Genomic DNA, 23422 nt, shown 5'->3' with positions numbered 1-23422 from the left:
TGTATAATGCGCTGTGCAGGGAGTCACTAAGATCCTGCACCCAATATCCTGCATGTGTCACTTCCCCGCTCAGTTCCCCGGAGTTCACCTTCTTCTTCCTGGTGCATGTAAGTGCATTGTCCGTGTATAATGCGCTGTGCAGGGAGTCACTAAGATCCTGCACCCAATATCCTGCATGTGTCACTTCCCCGCTCAGTTCCCCGGAGTTCACCTTCTTCTTCCTGGTGCATGTAAGTGCATTGTCCGTGTATAATGCGCTGTGCAGGGAGTCACTAAGATCCTGCACCCAATATCCTGCATGTGTCACTTCCCCGCTCAGTTCCCCGGAGTTCACCTTCTTCTTCCTGGTGCATGTAAGTGCATTGTCTGTGTATAATGCGCTGTGCGGGGAGTCACTAAGATCGTGTGTCCGATATCCTGCATGTGTCACTTCCCCGCTCAGGTCCCTGGAGTTCACCTTCTTCTTCCTGGTGCATGTAAGTGCATTGTCTGTGTATAATGTGCTGTGCGGGGAGTCACTAAGATCCTGCGCCCGATATCCTGCATGTGTCACTTCCCCGCTCAGGTCCCGGAGTTCACCTTCTTCTTCCTGGTGCATGTAAGTGCATTGTCTGTGTATAATGCGCTGTGCAGGGAGTCACTAAGATCCTGCCCCGATATCCTGCATGTGTCGCTTCCCCGCTCAGGTCCCGGAGTTCACCTTCTTCTTCCTGGTGCATGTAAGTGCATTGTCCGTGTATAATGCGCTGTGCGGGGAGTCACTAAGATCGTGTGTCCGATATCCTGCATGTGTCACTTCCCCGCTCAGGTCCCTGGAGTTCACCTTCTTCTTCCTGGTGCATGTAAGTGCATTGTCTGTGTATAATGTGCTGTGCGGGGAGTCACTAAGATCCTGCACCCGATATCCTGAATATGTCGCTTCCCCGCTCAGGTCCCCGGAGTTCACCTTCTTCTTCCTGGTGCATGTAAGTGCATTGTCCGTGTATAATGCGCTGTGCGGGGAGTCACTAAGATCCTGCCCCGATATCCTGCATGTGTCACTTCCCCGCTCAGGTCCCCGGAGTTCACCTTCTTCTTCCTGGTGCATGTAAGTGCATTGTCCGTGTATAATGCGCTGTGCGGGGAGTCACTAAGATCCTGCCCCGATATCCTGCATGTGTCACTTCCCCGCTCAGGTCCCTGGAGTTCACCTTCTTCTTCCTGGTGCATGTAAGTGCATTGTCTGTGTATAATGTGCTGTGCGTGGAGTCACTAAGATCCTGCACCCGATATCCTGCATGTGTCGCTTCCCCGCTCAGGTCCCCGGAGTTCACCTTCTTCTTCCTGGTGCATGTAAGTGCATTGTCCGTGTATAATGCGCTGTGCGGGGAGTCACTAAGATCCTGCCCCGATATCCTGCATGTGTCACTTCCCCGCTCAGGTCCCTGGAGTTCACCTTCTTCTTCCTGGTGCATGTAAGTGCATTGTCCGTGTATAATGCGCTGTGCAGGGAGTCACTAAGATCCTGCCCCGATATCCTGCATGTGTCACTTCCCCGCTCAGGTCCCCGGAGTTCACCTTCTTCTTCCTGGTGCATGTAAGTGCATTGTCCGTGTATAATGCGCTGTGCAGGGAGTCACTAAGATCCTGCCCCGATATCCTGCATGTGTCACTTCCCCGCTCAGGTCCCCGGAGTTCACCTTCTTCTTCCAGGTGCATGTAAGTGCATTGTCCGTGTAAAATGCGCTGTGCGGGGAGTCACTAAGATCGTGCGCCCGATATCCTGCATGTGTCGCTTCCCCGCTCAGCTCCCTGGAGTTCACCTTCTTCCTTCTGGTGCATGTAAGTGCATTGTCCATGTATAATGCGCTGTGCGGGGAGTCACTAAGATCCTGCGCCCGATATCCTGCATGTGTCGCTTCCCCGCTCAGGTCCCCGGAGTTCACCTTCTTCTTCCTGGTGCATGTAAGTGCATTGTCCGTGTATAATGCGCTGTGCGGGAAGTCACTAAGATCCTGCGACCAATATCCTGCATGTGTCGCTTCCCCGCTCAGGTCCCCGGAGTTCACCTTCTTCTTCCTGGTGCATGTAAGTGCATTGTCCGTGTATAATGCGCTGTGCGGGGAGTCACTAAGATCCTGCGCCCGATATCCTGCATGTGTCTCTTCCCTGCTCAGGTCCCGGAGTTCACCTTCTTCTTCCTGGTGCATGTAAGTGCATTGTCCGTGTATAATGTGCTGTGCGGGGTGTCACTAAGATCCTGCCCCCGATATCCTGCATGTGTCGCTTCCCCGCTCAGGTCCCTGGGGTTCACCTTCTTCTTCCTGGTGCATGTAAGTGCATTGTCCGTGTATAATGCGCTGTGCGGGGAGTCACTAAGATCCTGCACCCGATATCCTGCATGTGTCGCTTTCCCGCTCAGGTCCCCGGAGTTCACCTTCTTCTTCCTGGTGCATGTAAGTGCATTGTCCGTGTATAATGCGCTGTGCGGGGAGTCACTAAGATCCTGCCCCGATATCCTGCATGTGTCGCTTCCCCGCTCAGGTCCCCCGAGTTCACCTTCTTCTTCCCGGTGCATGTAAGTGCATTGTCCGTGTATAATGTGCTGTGCGGGGAGTCACTAAGATCCTGCGCCCGATATCCTGCATGTGTCGCTTCCCCGCTCAGGTCCCCGGAGTTCACCTTCTTCTTCCTGGTGCATGTAAGTGCATTGTCCGTGTATAATGCGCTGTGCGGGGAGTCACTAAGATCATGCACCTGATATCCTGCATGTGTCACTTCCCCGCTCAGGTCCCTGGAGTTCACCTTCTTCTTCCTGGTGCATGTAAGTGCATTGTCTGTGTATAATGCGCTGTGCAGGGAGTCACTAAGATCCTGCACCCAATATCCTGCATGTGTCACTTCCCCGCTCAGTTCCCCGGAGTTCACCTTCTTCTTCCTGGTGCATGTAAGTGCATTGTCCGTGTATAATGCGCTGTGCAGGGAGTCACTAAGATCCTGCACCCAATATCCTGCATGTGTCACTTCCCCGCTCAGTTCCCCGGAGTTCACCTTCTTCTTCCTGGTGCATGTAAGTGCATTGTCCGTGTATAATGCGCTGTGCAGGGAGTCACTAAGATCCTGCACCCAATATCCTGCATGTGTCACTTCCCCGCTCAGTTCCCCGGAGTTCACCTTCTTCTTCCTGGTGCATGTAAGTGCATTGTCCGTGTATAATGCGCTGTGCAGGGAGTCACTAAGATCCTGCACCCAATATCCTGCATGTGTCACTTCCCCGCTCAGTTCCCCGGAGTTCACCTTCTTCTTCCTGGTGCATGTAAGTGCATTGTCCGTGTATAATGCGCTGTGCAGGGAGTCACTAAGATCCTGCGCCCGATATCCTGCATGTGTTGCTTCCCCGCTCAGGTCCCTGGAGTTCACCTTCTTCTTCCTGGTGCATGTAAGTGCATTGTCTGTGTATAATGCGCTGTGCGGGGAGTCACTAAGATCGTGTGTCCGATATCCTGCATGTGTCACTTCCCCGCTCAGGTCCCTGGAGTTCACCTTCTTCTTCCTGGTGCATGTAAGTGCATTGTCCGTGTATAATGCGCTGTGCGGGGAGTCACTAAGATCCTGCACCCGATATCCTGAATATGTCGCTTCCCCGCTCAGGTCCCCGGAGTTCACCTTCTTCTTCCTGGTGCATGTAAGTGCATTGTCCGTGTATAATGCGCTGTGCGGGGAGTCACTAAGATCCTGCCCCGATATCCTGCATGTGTCACTTCCCCGCTCAGGTCCCCGGAGTTCACCTTCTTCTTCCTGGTGCATGTAAGTGCATTGTCCGTGTATAATGCGCTGTGCGGGGAGTCACTAAGATCCTGCCCCGATATCCTGCATGTGTCACTTCCCCGCTCAGGTCCCTGGAGTTCACCTTCTTCTTCCTGGTGCATGTAAGTGCATTGTCTGTGTATAATGTGCTGTGCGTGGAGTCACTAAGATCCTGCACCCGATATCCTGCATGTGTCGCTTCCCCGCTCAGGTCCCCGGAGTTCACCTTCTTCTTCCTGGTGCATGTAAGTGCATTGTCCGTGTATAATGCGCTGTGCGGGGAGTCACTAAGATCCTGCCCCGATATCCTGCATGTGTCACTTCCCCGCTCAGGTCCCTGGAGTTCACCTTCTTCTTCCTGGTGCATGTAAGTGCATTGTCCGTGTATAATGCGCTGTGCAGGGAGTCACTAAGATCCTGCCCCGATATCCTGCATGTGTCACTTCCCCGCTCAGGTCCCCGGAGTTCACCTTCTTCTTCCTGGTGCATGTAAGTGCATTGTCCATGTATAATGCGCTGTGCGGGGAGTCACTAAGATCGTGCACCCGATATCCTGCATGTGTCGCTTCCCCGCTCAGGTCCCCGGAGTTCACCTTCTTCTTCCTGGTGCATGTAAGTGCATTGTCCGTGTATAATGCGCTGTGCGGGAGTCCCTAAGATCCTGCGCCCGATATCCTGCATGTGTCACTTCCCCGCTCAGGTCCCCGGAGTTCACCTTCTTCTTCCTGGTGCATGTAAGTGCATTGTCCATGTATAATGCGCTGTGCGGGGAGTCACTAAGATCCTGCCCCGATATCCTGCATGTGTCACTTCCCCGCTCAGGTCCCTGGAGTTCACCTTCTTCTTCCTGGTGCATGTAAGTGCATTGTCCGTGTATAATGCGCTGTGCAGGGAGTCACTAAGATCCTGCCCCGATATCCTGCATGTGTCACTTCCCCGCTCAGGTCCCCGGAGTTCACCTTCTTCTTCCTGGTGCATGTAAGTGCATTGTCCGTGTATAATGCGCTGTGCAGGGAGTCACTAAGATCCTGCCCCGATATCCTGCATGTGTCACTTCCCCGCTCAGGTCCCCGGAGTTCACCTTCTTCTTCCAGGTGCATGTAAGTGCATTGTCCGTGTAAAATGCGCTGTGCGGGGAGTCACTAAGATCGTGCGCCCGATATCCTGCATGTGTCGCTTCCCCGCTCAGCTCCCTGGAGTTCACCTTCTTCCTTCTGGTGCATGTAAGTGCATTGTCCATGTATAATGCGCTGTGCGGGGAGTCACTAAGATCCTGCGCCCGATATCCTGCATGTGTCGCTTCCCCGCTCAGGTCCCCGGAGTTCACCTTCTTCTTCCTGGTGCATGTAAGTGCATTGTCCGTGTATAATGCGCTGTGCGGGGAGTCACTAAGATCCTGCGACCAATATCCTGCATGTGTCGCTTCCCCGCTCAGGTCCCCGGAGTTCACCTTCTTCTTCCTGGTGCATGTAAGTGCATTGTCCGTGTATAATGCGCTGTGCGGGGAGTCACTAAGATCCTGCGCCCGATATCCTGCATGTGTCTCTTCCCTGCTCAGGTCCCGGAGTTCACCTTCTTCTTCCTGGTGCATGTAAGTGCATTGTCCGTGTATAATGTGCTGTGCGGGGTGTCACTAAGATCCTGCCCCCGATATCCTGCATGTGTCGCTTCCCCGCTCAGGTCCCTGGGGTTCACCTTCTTCTTCCTGGTGCATGTAAGAGCATTGTCCGTGTATAATGCGCTGTGCAAAGAGTCAGTAAGATCCTGCGTCTGATATCCTGCATGTGTCACTTCCCCGCTCAGGTCCCCGGAGTTCACCTTCTTCTTCCTGGTGCATGTAAGTGCATTGTCCGTGTATAATGTGCTGTGCGGGGAGTCACTAAGATCCTGCGCCCGATATCCTGCATGTGTCGCTTCCCCGCTCAGGTCCCCGGAGTTCACCTTCTTCTTCCTGGTGCATGTAAGTGCATTGTCCGTGTATAATGCGCTGTGCGGGGAGTCACTAAGATCATGCACCTGATATCCTGCATGTGTCACTTCCCCGCTCAGGTCCCTGGAGTTCACCTTCTTCTTCCTGGTGCATGTAAGTGCATTGTCCGTGTATAATGTGCTGTGCAGGGAGTCACTAAGATCCTGCGCCCGATATCCTGCATGTGTCACTTCCCCGCTCAGGTCCCGGAGTTCACCTTCTTCTTCCTGGTGCATGTAAGTGCATTGTCCGTGTATAATGCGCTGTGCAGGGAGTCACTAAGATCCTGCCCCCGATATCCTGCATGTGTCGCTTCCCCGCTCAGGTCCCTGGAGTTCACCTTCTTCTTCCTGGTGCATGTAAGTGCATTGTCTGTGTATAATGTGCTGTGCGGGGAGTCACTAAGATCCTGCACCCGATATCCTGCATGTGTCACTTCCCCGCTCAGGTCCCGGAGTTCACCTTCTTCTTCCTGGTGCATGTAAGTGCATTGTCCGTGTATAATGCGCTGTGCAGGGAGTCACTAAGATCGTGTGTCCGATATCCTGCATGTGTCACTTCCCCGCTCAGGTCCCTGGAGTACACCTTCTTCTTCCTGGTGCATGTAAGTGCATTGTCCGTGTATAATGCGCTGTGCAGGGAGTCACTAAGATCCCGCCCCCGATATCCTGCATGTGTCGCTTCCCCGCTCAGGTCCCTGGAGTTCACCTTCTTCTTCCTGGTGCATGTAAGTGCATTGTCCGTGTATAATGCGCTGTGCGGGGAGTCACTAAGATCCTGCACCCGATATCCTGCATGTGTCGCTTTCCCGCTCAGGTCCCCGGAGTTCACCTTCTTCTTCCTGGTGCATGTAAGTGCATTGTCCGTGTATAATGCGCTGTGCGGGGAGTCACTAAGATCCTTCCCCCGATATCCTGCATGTGTCACTTCCCCGCTCAGGTCCCCGGAGTTCACCTTCTTCTTCCTGGTGCATGTAAGTGCATTGTCCGTGTATAATGCGCTGTGCGGGGAGTCACTAAGATCCTGCCCTGATATCCTGCATGTGTCGCTTCCCCGCTCCGGTCCCTGGAGTTCACCTTCTTCTTCCTGGTGCATGTAAGTGCATTGTCCGTATATAATGCGCTGTGCGGGGAGTCACTAAGATCCTGCCCTGATATCCTGCATGTGTCGCTTCCCCGCTCAGGTCCCTGGAGTTCACCTTCTTCTTCCTGGTGCATGTAAGTGCATTGTCCGTGTATAATGCGCTGTGTGGGGAGTCACTAAGATCCTGCGCCCGATATCCTGCATGTGTCGCTTCCCCGCTCAGGTCCCGGAGTTCACCTTCTTCTTCCTGGTGCATGTAAGTGCATTGTTCGTGTATAATGCGCTGTGCGGGGAGTCACTAAGATCCTGAGCCCGATATCCTGCATGTGTCGCTTCCCCGCTCAGGTCCCCGGAGTTCACCTTCTTCTTCCTGGTGCATGTAAGTGCATTGTCCGTGTATAATGTGCTGTGCGGGGAGTCACTAAGATCCTGCGCCTGATATCCTGCATGTGTCGCTTCCCCGCTCAGGTCCCCGGAGTTCACCTTCTTCTTCCTGGTACATGTAAGTGCATTGTCCGTGTATAATGTGCTGTGCGGGGAGTCACTAAGATCCTGCGCCTGATATCCTGCATGTGTCACTTCCCCGCTCAGGTCCCCGCAGTTCACCTTCTTCTTCCTGGTGCATGTAAGTGCATTGTCCGTGTATAATGCGCTGTGCGGGGAGTCACTAATATTCTGCACCCAATATCCTTCATGTGTCACTTCCCCGCTCAGGTCCCCGGAGTTCACCTTCTTCTTCCTGGTGCATGTAAGTGCATTGTCCGTGTATAATGCGCTGTGCGGGGAGTCACTAAGATCCTGCACCTGATATCCTGCATGTGTCACTTCCCCGCTCAGGTCCCGGAGTTCACCTTCTTCTTCCTGGTGCATGTAAGTGCATTGTCCGTGTATAATGTGCTGTGCGGGGAGTCACTAAGATCCTGCGCCCGATATCCTGCATGTGTCACTTCCCCGCTCAGGTCCCTGGAGTTCAGCTTCTTCTTCCTGGTGCATGTAAGTGCATTGTCCGTGTATAATGTGCTGTGCGGGGAGTCACTAAGATCCTGCGCCTGATATCCTGCATGTGTCACTTCCCCGCTCAGGTCCCCGGAGTTCACCTTCTTCTTCCTGGTGCATGTAAGTGCATTGTCCGTGTATAATGCGCTGTGCGGGGAGTCACTAAGATCCTGCACCCGATATCCTGCATGTGTCGCTTCCCCGCTCAGGTCCCCGGAGTTCACCTTCTTCTTCCTGGTACATGTAAGTGCATTGTCCGTATATAATGCGCTGTGCAGGGAGTCACTAAGATCCTGCGCCTGATATCCTGCATGTGTCGCTTCCCCGCTCAGGTCCCCGGAGTTCACCTTCTTCTTCCTGGTACATGTAAGTGCATTGTCTGTGTATAATGCGCTGTGCGGGGAGTCACTAAGATCCTGCACCCGATATCCTGCATGTGTCACTTCCCCGCTCAGGTCCCCGGAGTTCTCCTTCTTCTTCCTGGTGCATGTAAGTGCATTGTCCGTGTATAATGCGCTGTGCGGGGAGTCACTAAGATCCTGCACCTGATATCCTGCATGTGTCACTTCCCCGCTCAGGTCCCGGAGTTCACCTTCTTCTTCCTGGTGCATGTAAGTGCATTGTTCGTGTATAATGCGCTGTGCGGGGAGTCACTAAGATCCTGCGCCCGATATCCTGCATGTGTCGCTTCCCCGCTCAGGTCCCTGGAGTTCACCTTCTTCTTCCTGGTGCATGTAAGTGCATTGTCCGTGTATAATGTGCTGTGCGGGGAGTCACTAAGATCCTGCGCCTGATATCCTGCATGTGTCGCTTCCCCGCTCAGGTCCCCGGAGTTCACCTTCTTCTTCCTGGTACATGTAAGTGCATTGTCCGTGTATAATGTGCTGTGCGGGGAGTCACTAAGATCCTGCGCCTGATATCCTGCATGTGTCACTTCCCCGCTCAGGTCCCCGGAGTTCACCTTCTTCTTCCTGGTGCATGTAAGTGCATTGTCCGTGTATAATGCGCTGTGCGGGGAGTCACTAAGATCCTGCGCCCGATATCCTGCATGTGTCGCTTCCCCGCTCAGGTCCCCGGAGTTCACCTTCTTCTTCCTGGTACATGTAAGTGCATTGTCCGTGTATAATGGGCTGTGCGGGGAGTCACTAAAATCCTGCGACCAATATCCTGCATGTGTCTCTTCCCTGCTCAGGTCCCCGGAGTTCACCTTCTTCTTCCTGGTGCATGTAAGTGCATTGTCCGTGTATAATGTGCTGTGCGGGGAGTCACTAAGATCCTGCGCCCGATATCCTGCATGTGTCGCTTCCCCGCTCAGGTCCCTGGAGTTTACCTTCTTCTTCATGGTGCATGTAAGTGCATTGTCCGTATATAATGCGCTGTGCGGGGAGTCACTAAGATCCTGTGCCGATATCCTGCATGTGTCACTTCCCCGCTCAGGTCCCTGGAGGTCACCTTCTTCTTCCTGGTGCATGTAAGTGCATTGTCCGTGTATAATGTGCTGTGCGGGGAGTCACTAAGATCCTGCGCCCGATATCCTGCATGTGTCGCTTTCCCGCTCAGGTCCCCGGAGTTCACCTTCTCCTTCCTGGTGCATGTAAGTGCATTGTCTGTGTATAATGCGCTGTGCGGGGAGTCACTAAGATCCTGCACCCGATATCCTGCATGTGTCACTTCCCCGCTCAGGTCCCCGGAGTTCACCTTCTTCTTCCTGGTGTATGTAAGTGCATTGTCCGTGTATAATGCGCTGTGCGGGGAATCACTAAGATCCTGCGCCCGATATCCTGCATGTGCCGCTTCCCCGCTCAGGTCCCCGGAGTTCACCTTCTCCTTCCTGGTGCATGTAAGTGCATTGTCTGTGTATAATGCGCTGTGCGGGGAGTCACTAAGATCCTGCGCCCGATATCCTGCATGTGCCGCTTCCCCGCTCAGGTCCCCGGAGTTCACCTTCTCCTTCCTGGTGCATGTAAGTGCATTGTCTGTGTATAATGCGCTGTGCGGGGAGTCACTAAGATCCTGCACCCGATATCCTGCATGTGTCACTTCCCCGCTCAGGTCCCCGGAGTTCACCTTCTTCCTCCTGGTGCATGTAAGTGCATTGTCCGTGTATAATGCGCTGTGCGGGGAGTCACTAAGATCCTGTGTCCGATATCCTGCATGTGTCGCTTCCCCACTCAGGTCCCCGGAGTTCACCTTCTCCTTCCTGGTGCATGTAAGTGCATTGTCCGTGTATAATGCGCTGTGCGGGGAGTCACTAAGATCCTGCGCCCGATATCCTGCATGTGTCACTTCCCCGCTCAGGTCCCTGGAGTTCACCTTCTTCTTCCTGGTGCATGTAAGTGCATTGTCCGTGTATAATGCGCTGTGCGGGGAGTCACTAAGATCCTGCACCCGATATCCTGCATGTGTCACTTCCCCGCTCAGGTCCCTGGAGTTCACCTTCTTCTTCCTGGTGCATGTAAGTGCATTGTCCGTGTATAATGCGCTGTGCGGGGAGTCACTAAGATCCTGCGCCCGATATCCTGCATGTGTCACTTCCCCGCTCAGGTCCCTGGAGTTCACCTTCTTCTTCCTGGTGCATGTAAGTGCATTGTCCGTGTATAATGTGCTGTGCGGGGAGTCACTAAGATCGTGCCCCCGGAGGTCCCCGGAGTTCACCTTCTTCCTGGTGCATGTAAGTGCATTGTATTGCAACACAATTTCAGTTCACACGCGACACGTTCAGTCCGAATCAGTCGGATTGTCCGATGCTATGTCCCCCTATCTCTGTCACATGGAAGCAGCTACACCAAAAACCGATCACGTGTGACACAATCCCAGCGCAGACACTTGTTATATACATGTCACAGCTGCGCAAATCCCAAAAACTTACTTACATTTCTATTTTCTTTTAGGGTTATATTCAGAACCTCCAAAAAGAATTTTGGGTTGGATTAAGAAAAGAAAAGCGCGACCTCTACATTGGAGAGTTATGGTACTGGGTGGACAACACCATCCAGGAGTAAGTGACTATACAAAGATTATGGGATCCCCAAACCTGGAGTGATCTGGCCTTATGATAGGACATCTTCACACATGTCTGGTGGGTGTGATAGAGCTGGAGGATCCCTCCAGAGGAACCCCAAGAACCCTGTGTCTGAGCCCCAGAGATGCAGGAGGGAGATGGGGGTCACCTATCACTGCAGGAGGGGGATGGGAGTCACCTATCACTGCAGGAGGGAGATGGGGGTCACCTATCCCTGCACGAGGGAGATGGGGGTCACCTATCACTGCAGGAGGGGAGATGGGAGTCACCTATCACTGCAGGAGGGAGATGGGGGTCACCTATCACTGCACGAGGGAGATGGGGGTCACCTATCCCTGCACGAGGGAGATGGGGGTCACCTATCACTGCAGGAGGGGAGATGGGAGTCACCTATCACTGCAGGAGGGAGATGGGGGTCACCTATCACTGCAGGAGGGAGATGGGAGTCACCTATCACTGCAGGGGGGAGATGGGGGTCACCTATCACTGCAGGAGGGAGATGGGAGTCACCTATCACTGCAGGAGGGAGATGGGAGTCACCTATCACTGCAGGGGGGAGATGGGGGTCACCTATCACTGCAGGAGGGAGATGGGGGTCACCTATCACTGCACGAGGGAGATGGGGGTCACCTATCACTGCAGGAGGGGAGATGGGAGTCACCTATCACTGCAGGAGGGAGATGGGGGTCACCTATCACTGCAGGAGGGGAGATGGGGGTCACCTATCACTGCAGGAGGGAGATGGGGGTCACCTATCCCTGCACGAGGGAGATGGGAGTCACCTATCACTGCAGGAGGGGGATGGGAGTCACCTATCACTGCAGGAGGGAGATGGGGGTCACCTATCACTGCAGGAGGGAGATGGGGGTCACCTATCACTGCACGAGGGAGATGGGGGTCACCTATCACTGCAGGAGTGGAGATGGGAGTCACCTATCACTACAGGAGGGAGATGGGGGTCACCTATCACTGCAGGAGAGGGATGGGAGTCACCTATCACTGCAGGAGGGAGATGGGAGTCACCTATCACTGCAGGAGGGGAGATGGGAGTCACCTATCACTGCAGGAGGGAGATGGGGGTCACCTATCACTGCAGGAGGGAGATGGGAGTCACCTATCACTGCAGGAGGGAGATGGGAGTCACCTATCACTGCAGGAGGGGAGATGGGAGTCACCTATCACTGCAGGAGGGGGATGGGAGTCACCTATCACTGCAGGAGGGGAGATGGGGGTCACCTATCACTGCAGGACGGAAGATGGGGGTCACCTATCACTGCAGGAGGGGAGATGGGGTCACCTATCACTGCAGGAGGGAGATGGGGGTCACCTATCACTGCAGGAGGGAGATGGGGGTCACCTATCACTGCAGGAGGGAGATGGGAGTCACCTATCACTGCAGGAGGGAGATGGGGGTCACCTATCACTGCAGGAGGGGAGATGGGAGTCACCTATCACTGCAGGAGGGGAGATGGGGGTCACCTATCACTGCAGGAGGGGAGATGGGAGTCACCTATCACTGCAGGAGGGGAGATGGGAGTCACCTATCACTGCAGGAGGGGAGATGGGGGTCACCTATCACTGCAGGAGGGAGATGGGGGTCGCCTATCACTGCAGGAGGGAGATGGTGGTCACCTATCACTGCAGGGGGGAGATGGGGGTCACCTATCACTGCAGGAGGGAGATGGGAGTCACCTATCACTGCAGGAGGGAGATGGGAGTCACCTATCACTGCAGGAGGGGAGATGGGAGTCACCTATCACTGCAGGAGGGGAGATGGGAGTCACCTATCACTGCAGGAGGGGAGATGGGAGTCACCTATCACTGCAGGAGGGGAGATGGGGGTCACCTATCACTGCAGGAGGGGAGATGGGGGTCACCTATCACTGCAGGAGGGGAGATGGGGGTCACCTATCACTGCAGGAGGGGAGATGGGGGTCACCTATCACTGCAGGAGGGGAGATGGGGGTGACCTATCACTGCAGGAGGGGAGATGGGGGTCACCTATCACTGCAGGAGGGGAGATGGGGGTCACCTATCACTGCAGGAGGGGAGATGGGGGTCACCTATCACTGCAGGAGGGGAGATGGGGGTCACCTATCACTGCAGGAGGGGAGATGGGGGTCACCTATCACTGCAGGAGGGAGATGGGGGTCACATATCACTGCAGGAGGGAGATGGGAGTCACCTATCACTGCAGGAGGGGAGATGGGGGTGACCTATCACTGCAGGAGGGGAGATGGGGGTCACCTATCACTGCAGGAGGGGAGATGGGGGTCACCTATCACTGCAGGAGGGGAGATGGGGGTCACCTATCACTGCAGGAGGGGAGATGGGGGTCACCTATCACTGCAGGAGGGGAGATGGGGGTCACCTATCACTGCAGGAGGGAGATGGGGGTCACATATCACTGCAGGAGGGAGATGGGGGTCACCTATCACTGCAGGAGGGGGGGATGGGGGTCACCTATCACTGCAGGAGGGAGATGGGAGTCACCTATCACTGCAGGAGGGAGATGGGAGTCACCTATCACTGCACGAGGGAGATGGGGGTCACCTATCACTGCAGGAGGGGAGATGGGGGTCACCTATCACTGCAGGAGGGAGATGGGGGTCACCTATCACTGCACGAGGGAGATGGGGGTCACCTATCACTGCAGGAGGGGGGGATGGGGGTCACCTATCACTGCAGGTGGGGAGATGGGGGTCACCTATCACTGCAGGAGGGAGATGGGGGTCACCTATCACTGCAGGAGGGGAGATGGGGGTCACCTATCACTGCAGGAGGGGAGATGGGAGTCACCTATCACTGCAGGAGGGGAGATGGGGGTCACCAATCACTGCAGGAGGGGAGATGGGAGTCACCTATCACTGCAGGAGGGAGATGGGAGTCACCTATCACTGCAGGAGGGGAGATGGGGGTCACCTATCACTGCAGGAGGGAGATGGGGGTCACCTATCACTGCAGGAGGGGAGATGGGGGGTCACCTATCACTGAAGGAGGGGGATGGGGGTCACCTATCACTGCAGGAGGGGAGATGGGGGTCACCTATCACTGCAGGAGGGAGATGGGGGTCACCTATCACTGCAGGAGGGAGATGGGAGTCACCTATCACTGCAGGAGGGGAGATGGGAGTCACCTATCACTGCAGGAGGGGAGATGGGAGTCACCTATCACTGCAGGAGGGGAGATGGGGGTCACCTATCACTGCAGGAGGGAGATGGGAGTCACCTATCACTGCAGGAGGGAGATGGGGGTCACCTATCACTGCAGGAGGGAGATGGGAGTCACCTATCACTGCAGGAGGGGAGATGGGAGTCACCTATCACTGCAGGAGGGGAGATGGGAGTCACCTATCACTGCAGGAGGGAGATGGGGGTCACCTATCACTGCAGGAGGGGAGATGGGGGTCACCTATCACTGCAGGAGGGGAGATGGGAGTCACCTATCACTGCAGGAGGGGAGATGGGAGTCACCTATCACTGCAGGAGGGGAGATGGGGGTCACCTATCACTGCAGGAGGGGAGATGGGGGGTCACCTATCACTGCAGGAGGGGAGATGGGGGGAGTCACCTATCACTGCAGGAGGGGAGATGGGAGTCACCTATCACTGCAGGAGGGGAGATGGGGGTCACCTATCACTGCAGGAGGGAGATGGGGGTCACCTATCACTGCAGGAGGGGAGATGGGAGTCACCTATCACTGCAGGAGGGGAGATGGGGGTCACCTATCACTGCAGGAGGGGAGATGGGGGTCACCTATCACTGCAGGAGGGGAGATGGGGGTCACCTATCACTGCAGGGGGGAGATGGGGGTCACCAATCACTGCAGGAGGGGAGATGGGAGTCACCTATCACTGCAGGAGGGGAGATGGGGGTCACCTATCACTGCAGGGGGGAGATGGGGGTCACCTATCACTGCAGGAGGGGAGATGGGGGTCACCTATCACTGCAGGAGGGGGATGGGGGTCACCTATCACTGCAGGAGGGGAGATGGGGGTCACCTATCACTGCAGGAGGGAGATGGGAGTCACCTATCACTGCAGGAGGGGAGATGGGAGTCACCTATCACTGCAGGAGGGAGATGGGGGTCACCTATCACTGCAGGAGGGGAGATGGGGGTCACCTATCACTGCAGGAGGGAGATGGGGGTCACCTATCACTGCAGGAGGGAGATGGGAGTCACCTATCACTGCAGGAGGGGAGATGGGAGTCACCTATCACTGCAGGAGGGGAGATGGGAGTCACCTATCACTGCAGGAGGGGAGATGGGGGTCACCTATCACTGCAGGAGGGAGATGGGAGTCACCTATCACTGCAGGAGGGAGATGGGGGTCACCTATCACTGCAGGAGGGAGATGGGAGTCACCTATCACTGCAGGAGGGGAGATGGGAGTCACCTATCACTGCAGGAGGGGAGATGGGAGTCACCTATCACTGCAGGAGGGAGATGGGGGTCACCTATCACTGCAGGAGGGGAGATGGGGGTCACCTATCACTGCAGGAGGGGAGATGGGAGTCACCTATCACTGCAGGAGGGGAGATGGGAGTCACCTATCACTGCAGGAGGGGAGATGGGGGTCACCTATCACTGCAGGAGGGGAGATGGGGGGTCACCTATCACTGCAGGAGGGGAGATGGGGGGAGTCACCTATCACTGCAGGAGGGGAGATGGGAGTCACCTATCACTGCAGGAGGGGAGATGGGGGTCACCTATCACTGCAGGAGGGAGATGGGGGTCACCTATCACTGCAGGAGGGGAGATGGGAGTCACCTATCACTGCAGGAGGGGAGATGGGGGTCACCTATCACTGCAGGAGGGGAGATGGGGGTCACCTATCACTGCAGGAGGGGAGATGGGGGTCACCTATCACTGCAGGGGGGAGATGGGGGTCACCAATCACTGCAGGAGGGGAGATGGGAGTCACCTATCACTGCAGGAGGGGAGATGGGGGTCACCTATCACTGCAGGGGGGAGATGGGGGTCACCTATCACTGCAGGAGGGGAGATGGGGGTCACCTATCACTGCAGGAGGGGGATGGGGGTCACCTATCACTGCAGGAGGGGAGATGGGGGTCACCTATCACTGCAGGAGGGAGATGGGAGTCACCTATCACTGCAGGAGGGGAGATGGGAGTCACCTATCACTGCAGGAGGGAGATGGGGGTCACCTATCACTGCAGGAGGGGAGATGGGGGTCACCTATCACTGCAGGAGGGGAGATGGGGGTCACCTATCACTGCAGGAGGGAGATGGGGGTCACCTATCACTGCAGGAGGGGAGATGGGGGTCACCTATCACTGCAGGAGGGGAGATGGGGGTCACCTATCACTGCAGGAGGGGAGATGGGGGTGACCTATCACTGCAGGAGGGGAGATGGGGGTGACCTATCACTGCAGGAGGGAGATGGGGGTCACCTATCACTGCAGGAGGGGAGATGGGGGTGACCTATCACTGCAGGAGGGGAGATGGGGGTGACCTATCACTGCAGGAGGGGAGATGGGGGTGACCTATCACTGCAGGAGGGGAGATGGGGGTCACCTATCACTGCAGGAGGGAGATGGGGGTCACCTATCACTGCAGGAGGGGAGATGGGAGTCACCTATCACTGCAGGAGGGAGATGGGGGTCACCTATCACTGCAGGAGGGGAGATGGGGGTCACCTATCACTGCAGGAGGGGAGATGGGGGTGACCTATCACTGCAGGAGGGGAGATGGGGGTCACCTATCACTGCAGGAGGGAGATGGGGGTCACCTATCACTGCAGGAGGGGAGATGGGGGTCACCTATCACTGCAGGAGGGGAGATGGGGGTCACCTATCACTGCAGGAGGGGAGATGGGGGTCACCTATCACTGCAGGAGGGAGATGGGGGTCACCTATCACTGCAGGAGGGGAGATGGGGGTCACCTATCACTGCAGGAGGGGAGATGGGGGTCACCTATCACTGCAGGAGGGGGAGATGGGGGTCACCTATCACTGCAGGAGGGGGAGATGGGGGTCACCTATCACTGCAGGAGGGGGAGATGGGGGTCACCTATCACTGCAGGAGGGGAGATGGGGGTCACCTATCACTGCAGGAGGGAGATGGGGGTCACCTATCACTGCAGGAGGGAGATGGGGGTCACCTATCACTGCAGGAGGGAGATGGGGGTCACCTATCACTGCAGGAGGGGAGATGGGGGTCACCTATCACTGCAGGAGGGAGATGGGGGTCACCTATCACTGCAGGAGGGGAGATGGGGGTCACCTATCACTGCAGGAGGGGAGATGGGGGTCACCTATCACTGCAGGAGGGGAGATGGGGGTGACCTATCACTGCAGGAGGGGAGATGGGGGTGACCTATCACTGCAGGAGGGAGATGGGAGTCACCTATCACTGCAGGAGGGAGATGGGGGTCACCTATCACTGCAGGAGGGGAGATGGGGGTCACCTATCACTGCAGGAGGGGAGATGGGGGTCACCTATCACTGCAGGAGGGAGATGGGGGTCACCTATCACTGCAGGAGGGGAGATGGTGGTCACCTATCACTGCAGGAGGGAGATGGGGGTCACCTATCACTGCAGGAGGGAGATGGGAGTCACCTATCACTGCAGGAGGGGGATGGGGGTCACCTATCACTGCAGGAGGGGAGATGGGGGTGACCTATCACTGCAGGAGGGGAGATGGGGGTCACCTATCACTGCAGGAGGGGAGATGGGAGTCACCTATCACTGCAGGAGGGAGATGGGGGTCACATATCACTGCAGGAGGGAGATGGGGGTCACCTATCACTGCAGGAGGGGAGATGGGAGTCACCTATCACTGCAGGAGGGGAGATGGGGGTCACCTATCACTGCAGGAGGGGAGATGGGGGTCACCTATCACTGCAGGAGGGGAGATGGGGGTCACCTATCACTGCAGGAGGGAGATGGGGGTCACATATCACTGCAGGAGGGAGATGGGGGTCACCTATCACTGCAGGAGGGAGATGGGGGTCACATATCACTGCAGGAGGGAGATGGGGGTCACCTATCACTGCAGGAGGGAGATGGGAGTCACCTATCACTGCAGGAGGGGGATGGGAGTCACCTATCACTGCAGGAGGGAGATGGGAGTCACCTATCACTGCAGGAGGGAGATGGGAGTCACCTATCACTGCAGGAGGGAGATGGGGGTCACCTATCACTGCAGGAGGGGAGATGGGGGTCACCTATCACTGCAGGAGGGGAGATGGGAGTCACCTATCACTGCAGGAGGGAGATGGGGGTCACCTATCACTGCAGGAGGGAGATGGGGGTCACCCATCACTGCAGGAGGGAGATGGGGGTCACCTATCACTGCAGGAGGGAGATGGGAGTCACCTATCACTGCAGGAGGGAGATGGGAGTCACCTATCACTGCAGGAGTGGGATGGGGGTCACCTATCACTGCAGGAGGGAGATGGGGGTCACCTATCACTGCAGGAGGGGAGATGGGAGTCACCTATCACTGCAGGAGGGAGATGGGGGTCACCTATCACTGCAGGAGGGAGATGGGGGTCACCTATCACTGCAGGAGGGAGATGGGGGTCACCTATCACTGCAGGAGGGGAGATGGGGGGTCACCTATCACTGCAGGAGGGAGATGGGGGTCACCTATCACTGCAGGAGGGAGATGGGAGTCACCTATCACTGCAGGAGGGAGATGGGGGTCACCTATCACTGCAGGAGGGGAGATGGGGGTCACCTATCACTGCAGGAGGGGAGATGGGGGTCACCTATCACTGCAGGAGGGGAGATGGGAGTCACCTATCACTGCAGGAGGGAGATGGGAGTCACCTATCACTGCAGGAGGGGAGATGGGGGTCACCTATCACTGCAGGAGGGGAGATGGGAGTCACCTATCACTGCAGGAGGGGAGATGGGGGTCACCAATCACTGCAGGAGGGGAGATGGGAGTCACCTATCACTGCAGGAGGGGAGATGGGGGTCACCTATCACTGCAGGAGGGGAGATGGGGGTCACCTATCACTGCAGGAGGGGAGATGGGGGTCACCTATCACTGCAGGAGGGAGATGGGAGTCACCTATCACTGCAGGAGGGAGATGGGGGTCACCTATCACTGCAGGAGGGGAGATGGGAGTCACCTATCACTGCAGGAGGGGAGATGGGAGTCACCTATCACTGCAGGAGGGGAGATGGGGGTCACCTATCACTGCAGGAGGGAGATGGGGGTCACCTATCACTGCAGGGGGGAGATGGGGGTCACCTATCACTGCAGGAGGGAGATGGGAGTCACCTATCACTGCAGGAGGGAGATGGGGGTCACCTATCACTGCAGGAGGGGAGATGGGGGTCACCTATCACTGCAGGAGGGGGATGGGGGTCACCTATCACTGCAGGAGGGGAGATGGGAGTCACCTATCACTGCAGGAGGGGAGATGGGGGTCACCTATCACTGCAGGAGGGAGATGGGGGTCACCTATCACTGCAGGAGGGGAAATGGGGGTCACCTATCACTGCAGGAGGGAGATGGGGGTCACCTATCACTGCAGGAGGGGAGATGGGGGTCACCTATCACTGCAGGAGGGGAGATGGGGGTCACCTATCACTGCAGGAGGGGGATGGGAGTCACCTATCACTGCAGGAGGGGAGATGGGAGTCACCTATCACTGCAGGAGGGAGATGGGAGTCACCTATCACTGCAGGAGGGGAGATGGGGGTGACCTATCACTGCAGGAGGGGAGATAGGGGTGACCTATCACTGCAGGAGGGGGATGGGAGTCACCTTTCACTGCAGGAGGGAGATGGGAGTCACCTATCACTGCAGGAGGGGAGATGGGGGTCACCTATCACTGCAGGAGGGGAGATGGGGGTCACCTATCACTGCAGGAGGGAGATGGGGGTCACCTATCACTGCAGGAGGGAGATGGGGGTCACCTATCACTGCAGGAGGGGAGATGGGGGTCACCTATCACTGCAGGAGGGAGATGGGGGTCACCCATCACTGCAGGAGGGGGAGATGGGGGTCACCTATCACTGCAGGAGGGGAGATGGGAGATCGTGCGCCCGATATCCTGCATGTGTCGCTTCCCCGCTCAGGTCCCCGAAGTTCACCTTCTTCTTCCTGGTGCATGTAAGTGCATTGTCCGTGTATAATGCGCTGTGCGGGGAGTAACTAAGATCGTGCGCCTGATTTCCTGCATGTGTCGCTTCCCCGCTCAGGTCCCAGGAGTTCACCTTCTTCTTCCTGGTGCATGTAAGTGCATTGTCCGTGTATAATGCGCTGTGCGGGGAGTCACTAAGATCCTGTGTCCGATATTCTGCATGTGTCACTGCCCCGCTCAGGTCCCCGGAGTTCACCTTCTTCTTCCTGGTGCATGTAAGTGCATTGTCCGTGTATAATGCGCTGTGCGGGGAGTCACTAAGATCCTGCCCCCGATATCCTGCATGTGTCGCTTCCCCGCTCAGGTCCCCGGAGTTCACCTTCTTCTTCCTGGTGCATGTAAGTGCATTGTCCGTGTATAATGCGCTGTGCGGGGAGTCACTAAGATCGTGCACCCGATATACTGCATATGTCGCTTCCCCGCTCAGGTCCCCGGAGTTCAGCTTCTTCTTCCTGGTGCATGTAAGTGCATTGTCCGTGTATAATGCGCTGTGCGGGGAGTCACTAAGATCGTGCACCCGATATACTGCATATGTCGCTTCCCCGCTCAGGTCCCTGGAGTTCACCTTCTTCTTCCTGGTGCATGTAAGTGCATTGTCCGTGTATAATGCGCTGTGCGGGGAGTCACTAAGATCGTGCACCTGATATCCTGCATATTTCACTTCCCCGCTCAGGTCCCCGGAGTTCACCTTCTTCTTCCAGGTGCATGTAAGTGCATTGTCCGTATATAATGCGCTGTGCGGGGGGTCACTAAGATCGTGCGCCCGATATCCTGCATGTGTCGCTTCCCCGCTCAGGTCCCCGGAGTTCACCTTCTTCTTCCTGGTGCATGTAAGTGCATTGTTCGTGTATAATGCGCTGTGTGGGGAGTCACTAAGATCCTGCACCCGATATACTGCATATGTCGCTTCCCCGCTCAGGTCCCTTGAGTTCACCTTATTCTTCCTGGTGCATGTAAGTGCATTGTTCGTGTATAATGCGCTGTGTGGGGAGTCACTAAGATCCTGCACCCGATATACTGCATATGTCGCTTCCCCGCTCAGGTCCCTTGAGTTCACCTTATTCTTCCTGGTGCATGTAAGTGCATTGTCCGTGTATAATGCACTGTGCGGGGACTCACTAAGATCCTGCATCCGATATCCTGCATGTGTCACTTCCCCGCTCAGGTCCCCGGAGTTCTCCTTCTTCTTCCTGGTGCATGTAAGTGCATTGTCCGTGTATAATGCGCTGTGCGGGGAGTCACTAAGATCGTGCGGCCGATATCCTGCATGTGTCACTTCCCCGCTCAGGTCCCTGGAGTTCACCTTCTTCTTCCTGGTGCATGTAAGTGCATTGTCCGTGTATAATGCGCTGTGCGGGGAGTCACTAAGATCCTGCACCCGATATCCTGCATGTGTCGCTTCCCCGCTCAGGTCCCCGGAGTTCACCTTCTTCTTCCTGGTGCATGTAAGTGCATTGTCCGTGTATAATGCGCTGTGCGGGGAGTCACTAAGATCCTGTGCCCGATATCCTGCATGTGTCGCTTCCCCGCTCAGGTCCCTGGAGTTCACCTTCTTCTTCCTGGTGCATGTAAGTGCATTGTCCGTGTATAATGCGCTGTGCGGGGAGTCACTAAGATCCTGCGCCCGATATCCTGCATGTGTCACTTCCCCGCTCAGGTCCCCGGAGTTCACCTTCTTCTTCCTGGTGCATGTAAGTGCATTGTTCGTGTATAATGCGCTGTGCGGGGAGTCACTAAGATCCTGCCCCCGATATCCTGCATGTGTCACTTCCCCGCTCAGGTCCCCGGAGTTCACCTTCTTCTTCCTGGTGCATGTAAGTGCATTGTCCGTGTATAATGCGCTGTGCGGGGAGTCACTAAGATCCTGCGCCCAATATCCTACGTGTCACTTCCCCGCTCAGGTCCCCGGAGTTCACCTCCTTCTTCCTGGTGCATGTAAGTGCATTGTCCATGTATAATGCGCTGTGCGGGGAGTCACTAAGATCCTGCGCCCGATATCCTGCATGTGTCACTTCCCCGCTCAGGTCCCTGGAGTTCACCTCCTTCTTCCTGGTGCATGTAAGTGCATTGTCCATGTATAATGCGCTGTGCGGGGAGTCACTAAGATCCTGCGCCCGATATCCTGCATGTGTCACTTCCCCGCTCAGGTCCCCGGAGTTCACCTTCTTCTTCCTGCTGTATGTAAGTGCATTGTCCGTGTATAATGCGCTGTGCGGGGAGTCACTAAGATCCTGCACCCGATATCCTGCATGTGTCGCTTCCCCGCTCAGGTCCCCAGAGTTCACCTTCTTCTTCCTGGTGCATGTAAGTGCATTGTCCGTGTATAATGCGCTGTGCGAGGAGTCAATAAGAGTCTGCGCCCGATATCCTGCATGTGTCGCTTCCCCGCTCAGGTCCCCGGAGTTCACTTTCTTCTTCCTGGTGCATGTAAGTGCATTGTCCGTGTATAATGCGCTGTGCGGGGAGTCACTAAGATCCTGCGCCTGATATCCTGCATGTGTCGCTTCCCCGCTCAGGTCCCCGGAGTTCACCTTCTTCTTCCTGGTGCATGTAAGTGCATTGTCCGTGTATAATGCGCTGTGCGGGGAGTCACTAAGATCCTGCGCCCAATATCCTGCATGTGTCACTTCCCCGCTCAGGTCCCCGGGGTTCACCTTCTTCTTCCTGGTGCATGTAAGTGCATTGTCTGTGTATAATGCGCTGTGCGGGGAGTCACTAAGATCCTGCGCCCAATATCCTGCATGTGTCGCTTCCCCGCTCAGGTCCCTGGAGATCACCTTCTTCTTCCTGGTGCATGTAAGTGCATTGTCCGTGTATAATGCGCTGTGCGGGGAGTCACTAAGATCCTGCATCCGATATCCTGCATGTGTCGCTTCCCCACTCAGGTCCCTGGAGTTCACCTTCTTCTTCCTGGTGCATGTAAGTGCATTGTCAGTGTATAATGCGCTGTGCGGAGAGTCACTAAGATCCTGCACCTGATATCCTGCATGTGTCGCTTCCCCGCTCAGGTCCCCGCAGTTCACCTTCTTCTTCCTGGTGCATGTAAGTGCATTGTCCATGTATAATGTGCTATGCGGGGAGTCACTAAGATCCTGTGCCTGATATCCTGCATGTGTCGCTTCCCCGCTCAGGTCCCCGGAGTTCACCTTCTTCTTCCTGGTGCATGTAAGTGCATTGTCCATGTATAATGCGCTGTGCGGGGAGTCACTAAGATCCTGCACCTGATATCCTGCATGTGTCGCTTCCCCGCTCAGGTCACCGGAGTTCACCTTCTTCTTCCTGCTGCATGTAAGTGCATTGTCCGTGTATAATGCGCTGTGCGGGGAGTCACTAAGATCCTGCACCCGATATCCTGCATGGGTCTCTTCCCCACTCAGGTCCCCGGAGTTCACCTTCTTCTTCCTGGTGCATGTAAGTGCATTGTCCGTGTATAATGCGCTG

At 56.0% G+C, this 23422-nt stretch overlaps 1 long non-coding RNA gene across 1 annotated transcript in view; it reads left to right on the top strand.

Moving 5' to 3' along the window:
* LOC140106879 (uncharacterized) overlaps positions 1-23422 on the top strand; it is an 89733-nt gene that overhangs the window by 50475 nt on the left and 15836 nt on the right. Inside the window, exon 4 of the long non-coding RNA XR_011850895.1 lies at positions 10726-10832. This is a non-coding gene — a long non-coding RNA (uncharacterized lncRNA). The remainder of the gene's footprint in view (positions 1-10725; positions 10833-23422) is intronic.

The sequence above is a fragment of the Engystomops pustulosus genome, unplaced genomic scaffold, assembly GCF_040894005.1.
Source record: "Engystomops pustulosus unplaced genomic scaffold, aEngPut4.maternal MAT_SCAFFOLD_48, whole genome shotgun sequence".
NCBI lineage: Eukaryota > Metazoa > Chordata > Amphibia > Anura > Leptodactylidae > Engystomops > Engystomops pustulosus.
This window is presented reverse-complemented; position numbering and strand designations above follow the sequence as displayed.